Below are 8,189 nucleotides of genomic sequence, written 5' to 3'. Positions count from 1 at the left end.
TTTGAAAAAAAAATGAAAAAAATAAAGACTAAAATCACCAGGAATTCAGCAAAACATTTGTTTAATTTAGGAAATGTGTTCATAAGTATTCCCACGAATAAAAAATAAAAAATGATGTGATCGTGTTTCAATGTAATCAAGGCATGAAATGATTATTATTTTCAAAAGCAATTTTATTTTTGGGCTTTAGTTGTGGTCTGTTTGTAATGATTATAATAAAGCTCCGGCTCCTGACCATCCAAAACGTGTCCCGTGGTGGCTGAATCTAGTTGCCTGACCCTGCTGTATAGATTATGAAGTTACCAGCTGGACATCTGGCTTTGAAGGGTTACAACTTAACCTGGAAAGACTTCATACAGTATGTCTTTACAGCTGAGGTGGCCTGCTGAGGGGGCCTGCTGAGGTGGCCTGCTGAGGTGGCCTGCTGAGGTGGCCTGCTGTGACGTGGGCTCAGTGTTGATTTGTTGTTGTGTGCCTACTGCCCTCGTCGACTGATCCTGATTCGCACCAGGCTGTCCATTATTAGCCCCGCCGCTAAGTCTTGTTTTAACCCGTTCATCTCATTATGGCCGTGTTCATTTGAACGGATTTGAAACATGAGGAAGGGATGTTACTTTTAAAGCTACTATATTATTTTTACTTTACTGGTCCTGTGGGGGGGTGTGACAGTCCAAATCACATGCTGTCTCTCCTCTCCTGTCTTTGTAATGCATTTACTCCTACATAGATTGAGTGTTTGTGTCTGAGTGCTGGGAGATTGTCTGTATGCTGTGGGCGGATTGGGATTTTGTAAACTTTCTCACACTCATTGGCTGCTCGCCTCTGGAGATCAGTCTGAACATGAAGATTCATGGGGGGGGAAAAAAACATTACCTGCCATAGAATAAGATACATATGTACCCTCAACAAGTCCATTAGACCCAGTCTGTGCTGTGAAAGGAGAAAGTCTAGGTGGGGTCAGTACCAGTGATGTCTAGGTGGGGTCAGTACCAGTGATGTCTAGGTGGGGTCAGTACCAGTGATGTCTAGGTGGGTCGCTCCCTCTACTTTCAATGCATCTCACCACAGAAAGGTGTGTCTACTGCTTTGACTTGTTTACCCTCTGCTACACCATTACAGGTTTAGGACTGTACCAAGTACACCACTGGTTGGTCCATTACATGTCTCCCCCCCGTGTCAGGTTTAGGGCTGTACCAAGTACACCACTGGTTGGTCCATTACATGTCTCCCCCCCGTGTCAGGTTTAGGACTGTACCAAGTACACCACTGGTTGGTCCATTACATGTCTCCCCCCCGTGTCAGGTTTAGGGCTGTACCAAGTACACCACTGGTTGATCCATTACATGTCTCCCCCCCGTGTCAGGTTTAGGACTGTACCAAGTACACCACTGGTTGGTCCATTACATGTCTCCCCCCCGTGTCAGGTTTAGGACTGTACCAAGTACACCACTGGTTGGTCCATTACATGTCTCCCCCCCGTGTCAGGTTTAGGACTGTACCAAGTACACCACTGGTTGGTCCATTACATGTCTCCCCCCCGTGTCAGGTTTAGGGCTGTACCAAGTACACCACTGGTTGGTCCATTACATGTCTCCCCCCCGTGTCAGGTTTAGGGCTGTACCAAGTACACCACTGGTTGGTCCATTACATGTCTCCCCCCCGTGTCAGGTTTAGGACTGTACCAAGTACACCACTGGTTGGTCCATTACATGTCTCCCCCCCGTGTCAGGTTTAGGACTGTACCAAGTACACCACTGGTTGGTCCATTACATGTCTCCCCCCCGTGTCAGGTTTAGGACTGTACCAAGTACACCACTGGTTGGTCCATTACATGTCTCCCCCCCGTGTCAGGTTTAGGACTGTACCAAGTACACCACTGGTTGGTCCATTACATGTCTCCCCCCCGTGTCAGGTTTAGGGCTGTACCAAGTACACCACTGGTTGGTCCATTACATGTCTCCCCCCCGTGTCAGGTTTAGGGCTGTACCAAGTACACCACTGGTTGGTCCATTACATGTCTCCCCCCCGTGTCAGGTTTAGGACTGTACCAAGTACACCACTGGTTGGTCCATTACATGTCTCCCCCCCCGTGTCAGGTTTAGGGCTGTACCAAGTACACCACTGGTTGGTCCATTACATGTCTCCCCCCCGTGTCAGGTTTAGGGCTGTACCAAGTACACCACTGGTTGGTCCATTACATGTCTCCCCCCCCGTGTCAGGTTTAGGGCTGTACCAAGTACACCACTGGTTGGTCCATTACATGTCTCCCCCCCGTGTCAGGTTTAGGGCTGTACCAAGTACACCACTGGTTGGTCCATTACATGTCTCCCCCCCCGTGTCAGGTTTAGGGCTGTACCAAGTACACCACTGGTTGGTCCATTACATGTCTCCCCCCCGTGTCAGGTTTAGGACTGTACCAAGTACACCACTGGTTGGTCCATTACATGTCTCCCCCCCGTGTCAGGTTTAGGGCTGTACCAAGTACACCACTGGTTGGTCCATTACATGTCTCCCCCCCGTGTCAGGTTTAGGACTGTACCAAGTACACCACTGGTTGGTCCATTACATGTCTCCCCCCCGTGTCAGGTTTAGGGCTGTACCAAGTACACCACTGGTTGGTCCATTACATGTCTCCCCCCCGTGTCAGGTTTAGGACTGTACCAAGTACACCACTGGTTGGTCCATTACATGTCTCCCCCCCGTGTCAGGTTTAGGACTGTACCAAGTACACCACTGGTTGGTCCATTACATGTCTCCCCCCCGTGTCAGGTTTAGGACTGTACCAAGTAGAGCACATGAATAGGGGGGGGAGATAATTTCAAAGGCTAAAGAAGGTACTGAAAGCTTTGCCTCAAGACTGTTATTTCCTGTAATCGAGTGTGAAATGGTATCTTTGTTATGAAACTAAACGTCAGTCATGTCTTTGTAAATATTGTACATCATTGATTGTTGTTTATATATATATATATATATACTGTTCTGTGTTCTTGCTTTTAATGTAATTATGTATTTATGTATTTATTTGTATTAATTCTCTGATTATTCTGAGTACCTTTTTTAAGTATTGTATTATTTGTTGCCTAGTGCTGGGATTCCATCGAAGGCGCGTTATATCACAGCACACTGCCATTCGCAGACATCACATTCATGGTAAACGTTCATGGTAAACGTTCATGGTAAACGTTCATGGTAAACGTTCATGGTGAATTACCTTTCAAAAGGTACGTTGCTCTATAACACACCTTGGTTGGAATCCAGGCTTTTATTAGGAATGCTTTCACTTTTCCTTAATGGTCGGCGGTTGGTTTCCATGGCTACGTCCCAAATGGCACCCTATTCCCTATATAGTGCACTACTTTAGACCAGGGGCCATAGGCCTCTGATCAAAGTAGGGCACTATAGGGCATAGGGTGCCATTTGGGACGCACACTGAGTTGAAGCATTATTCTGTGCAAACGGGGCACTTAAACAGAAGATCTGAGCCTTTGTATTAAATATGATTATTATTATTATTGAGCATGTATTTGTATGAACCTGGATATGATCAACATTGTGATTCTAAAGTCGCTGACTACGCCATTTATTGCTGCAGTTTGTTGTGTTTACATCTAGTTCAACTGCTTACAGTAATTACATATGTGACCGACCACCTCTATTCGGTCTTATGTTGCAAAATTTGAAATTGTGTTTTTTTATGTTGGATAAAAGACTCAGAGCTAGAAAATGGTATAGCTGCCTCCCGAGTGGCGTAGCGGTCTAAGGCACTGCATCGCAGTGCTAGAGGCGTCACTACAGACCCAGGTTCGATCCCAGGCTGTGTCGCAGCTGGCCGCGACCGGGAGACCCATGAGGCGGCGCACAATTGGCCCAGCATCGTCCGGGTTAGGGGAGGGTTTGGCCGGCCGGGATGTCCTTGTCCAATCGTGCTCTAGCGACTCCTTGTGGCGGGCTGGACGCATGCACGCTGACTTTGGTCACCAGCTGTATGGTGTTTCCTCCGACACATTGGTGCGGCTGGCTTCCGGGTTAAGACATTGGTGCGGCTGGCTTCCAGGTTAAGACATTGGTGCGGCTGGCTTCCGGGTTAAGACATTGGTGCGGCTGGCTTCCGGGTTAAGCGAGCGGTGTGTCAAGAAGGAGTGCGGGTTCTTGTTTTGGAATATGCATGGCTCTCGACCTTCGCCTCTCCCCCGAGTCCATACGGGAGTGCAGCGATGGGACAAGACTGTAACTACCAATTGGGGAGAAAAGGGGTAAGAAATATAATTGCTATATCATACACTGGAGTTGAGGAACAGTGGGAAAGTAATTCTGCTTTGAAAGTTGATAAACTTGTAACCCCACTTTTGAGACAATGGCCCGTGAATGTTTTGGTGCACCAACTGGAGATCTCTTCTTTGTCTACACCCATTCAGCATCGTTCACACCCTCTTAAGCCTTAGCCCCACCCATCTCTTTAAGGATTCACATGTGAGGCCATGTGCTAAACAGAGTGAGTAAGGTTGTGTAGTAAACAACCAAAGATTTCAAGACTAAAAGTGGTGAAAGTAGTAGCCTACAATAAGGAAAAACTCCAGGTAAAAATACACAGTCCTTGGCCTATATCCTAATCTGATTGGTGCAGGTCATGTTGTTCTTCACATTACCGTCTCTGATAAACACACACTATATCGAATATAATCTGCTTCGGTCTCTTCTTCTTCTTCTTCTTCTTCTTCTTCTTCTTCTTCTTCTTCATCCTTACTGTGGAATGCAGAGTTTGGTTTTCGCCAGGCATAATGGGACCCATCTCGTCCAAAAAGTTGACTCAAGTTTGCCAAAAAGCACCTGGATGATCATCAAGACTCTTGGAAGAACGTTCTATGGACAGATGATTCAAAAGTATAACTTTTTGGACGACATGGTTCCAGTAATGTCTGGCGAAAACCAAACTCTGCATTCCACAGTAAGAGCATCATACCAAAGGTCAAGCATGGTGGTGGTGGTGTGATGGTTTGGGGATGCTTTGCTGCCTCAGGACCTGGACGACTTGCCTTAATAGAAGGAACCATGAATTCTGCTCTGTATCAGAGAATTCTACAGGAGAATGTCAGACCATCCATCTGTGAGCTGAAGCTGAAGCGCAGCTGGGTCATGCAGCAAGACAATGATCCAAAACACACAATCAAGTCTACATGAAAATTGCTAAAAAGCAACAAATTGGAAGTTTTGGAATGGCCTAGTCAAAGTCCAGACCTAATCCCAATTGAGATGTTGTGGCAGGACCTGAAACGAGCAGTTCATGCTTGAAAACCCACACGTCACTGAGTTAAAGCAGTTCTGCATGGAAGAGTGGGCCAAAATTCCTCCACAGCGATGTGAGAGACTGATCAACAACTACAGGAAGCATTTGGTTGGAGTCATTGCAGCTAAAGGTGGCACAACCAGTTATTGAGTGTAAGGGGGCAATTACTTTTTCACACAGGGGAATTGGGTGTTGCATAACTTTGTTTATGAAATAAATATTTGTTCACTTATGTTCCCTTTATCTAATATTAGGTTTTGGTTGAAGATCTGATAACATTCAGTATCACAAATATGCAAAAGTAGGGAAAATTAGAAAGGGGGCAAATACTTTTTCATAGCACTGTAAGTATTTGATCCCCTCTGCAAAACATGACTTAGTACTTAGTGGCAAAACCCTTGTTGGCAATCACAGAGGTCAGACGTTTCTTGTAGTTGGCCACCAGGTTTGCAAACATCTCAGGACGGATTTTGTTCCACTCCTCTTTGCAGATCTTCTCCAAGTCATTAAGGTTTCGAGGCTGACGTTTGGCAACTCGAACCTTCAGCTCCCTCCACAGATTTTCTATGGGATTAAGGTCTGGAGACTGGCTAGGACACTCCAGGACCTTAATGTGCTTCTTCTTGAGCCACTCCTTTGTTGCCTTGGCCGTGTGTTTTGGGTCATTGTCATGCTGGAATACCCATCCACGACCCATTTTCAATGCCCTGGCTGAGGGAAGGAGGTTCTCACCCAAGATTTGACGGTACATGGCCCCGTCCATCGCCCCTTTGACGTGGTGAAGTTGTCCTGTCCCTTTAGCAGAAAAACACCTCCAAAGCATAATGTTTCCACCTCCATGTTTGATGGTTGGGATGGTGGTCTTGGGGTCATAGGCAGCATTCCTCCTCCTCCAAACACGGCGAGTTGAGTTGATGCCAAAGATCTCGATTTTGGTCTCATCTGACCACAACACTTTCACCCAGTTCTCCTCTGAATCATTCAGATGTTCATTTGCAAACTTCAGACAGGCCTGTATATGTGCTTTCTTGAGCAGGGGGACCTTGCGGGCGCTGCAGGATTTCAGTCCTTCATGGCGTAGTGTGTCACCAATTGTTTTCTTGGTGACTATGGTCCCAGCTGCCTTGAGATCATTTACAAGACCCTCCCGTGTAGTTCTGGGCTGATTCCTCACCGTTCTCATGATCATTGCAACTCCACGAGGTGAGATCTTGCATGGAGCCCCAGGCCGAGGGAGATTGACAGTTCTGTGTTTCTTCCATTTGCGAATAATCGCACCAACTGTTGTCACCTTCTCACCAAGCTGCTTGGCGATGGCCTTGTAGCCCATTACAGCCTTGTGTAGGTCTACAATCTTGTCCCTGACATCCTTGGAGAGCTCTTTGGTCTTGGCCATGGTGGAGAGTTTGGAATCTGATTGATTGCTTCTGTGGACAGGTGTCTTTTATACAGGTAACAAGCTGAGATTAGGAGCACTCCCTTTAAGAGTGTGCTCCTAATCTCAGCTTGTTACCTGTATAAAAGACAACTGGGAGCCAGAAATCTTTCTGATTGAGAGGGGGTCAAATACTTATTTCCCCTCATTAAAATGCAAATCAATTTATAACATTTTTGACATGCATTTTTCTTGATTATTTTGTTGTTATTCTGTCTCTCACTGTTCAAATAAACCTACCATTAAAATTATAGACTGATCATTTCTTTGTCAGTGGGCAAACGTACAAAATCAGCAGGGATCAAATACTTTTCCCCTCACTGTACATGGATGAACGCTTCATGGCAGACTGGAACCATTTAACTCTGTTTAGTTTGTACAGCTTGTTTGGCCCGTTGTGTCAAGACAGAAGCATGCTACACCAATCCGAACTCAGCATGTCTTGCTCGTCCATTAGCTCATCCAATCATGGCTCGTGGGAAGGTTCCTGTCTTTTTCTGTGGCTAAACCAACTAGGCTCGTAATTTAACATTTTTGTATAATTATTTTGTAACTTTTTATTGGTATTTTCTTTCACAGTTACAGTAAACAATGCTTGGAATACAGTACATTGCACATGTTATTTTATACAGTCAATATGGCTAGTCTTCAAAACGAATAGAAATATTATAATAATAAGAGGCTAATATTAAAAACTCACAAAGGTAGATCAAAAATAAAATACAAAGTGTAGGTAGGCAGTTTACTGTAGAGTAGAGGGACATTGCAGTGTCTCTACAGAGGTAAAGAAAGGTTGCCACAGTCGGTAGAATTTGTCAGAAGAATCCTGTAGGGTATATTTTATCTTCTCCAATTTACTAAAGTGTAAGACATCTTTAATACACACAAAATGAGAGGGAGTGTGACGAGTACTGAGGATACGAAGAGACAGGACGCAGATGCAGGAATCAACAATGTAAAGGTTTACTTAACACCGAGCAAGAGAACAAAAGAGTGAGTACACGACAAGACACCAACAATCTCACACAACACAACACTGAACAGTCCAGGGCTAGGTTGGGGTCCAGAAAGTCCCCAGCTCCTCAGGACCATACCCCTCCCAGTCCACTAGTTAACAGAGCCGTCCCCCATGGTACCTGGAGTCCAGCAGGTCCCTCACTGCATACGCCGGATTCCCATCAATGTCCAGGGACGGAGGAGCGTACCCCGGGGGACGGCATCTGCCAGAGGACCAGGAACCACCGGCCTGAGTAGAGACACATGAAAAGTGGGTGAGACACAGTAGTGAGGGGGAAGGAGCAGCCGGTACAATACCTAATTTATCCGCCAGAGGTACCCCAGGACGCGCTGGAAGGGAGTGAGCCCCGTGGAGGAGTGAACGAGGGAGTTCTGGGCATATTCTGCCCAGGGAAGAAACCTCGCCCACTCACCCTGCCGGTCCTGACAGTGGCAACAAAGAAACCTCCCCAG

The sequence above is a fragment of the Coregonus lavaretus genome (assembly GCF_964263955.1).
Source record: "Coregonus lavaretus genome assembly, contig: HAP1_SCAFFOLD_3147, whole genome shotgun sequence".
Lineage (NCBI taxonomy): Eukaryota > Metazoa > Chordata > Actinopteri > Salmoniformes > Salmonidae > Coregonus > Coregonus lavaretus.
Note: the sequence above shows the minus strand (reverse complement) of the source record.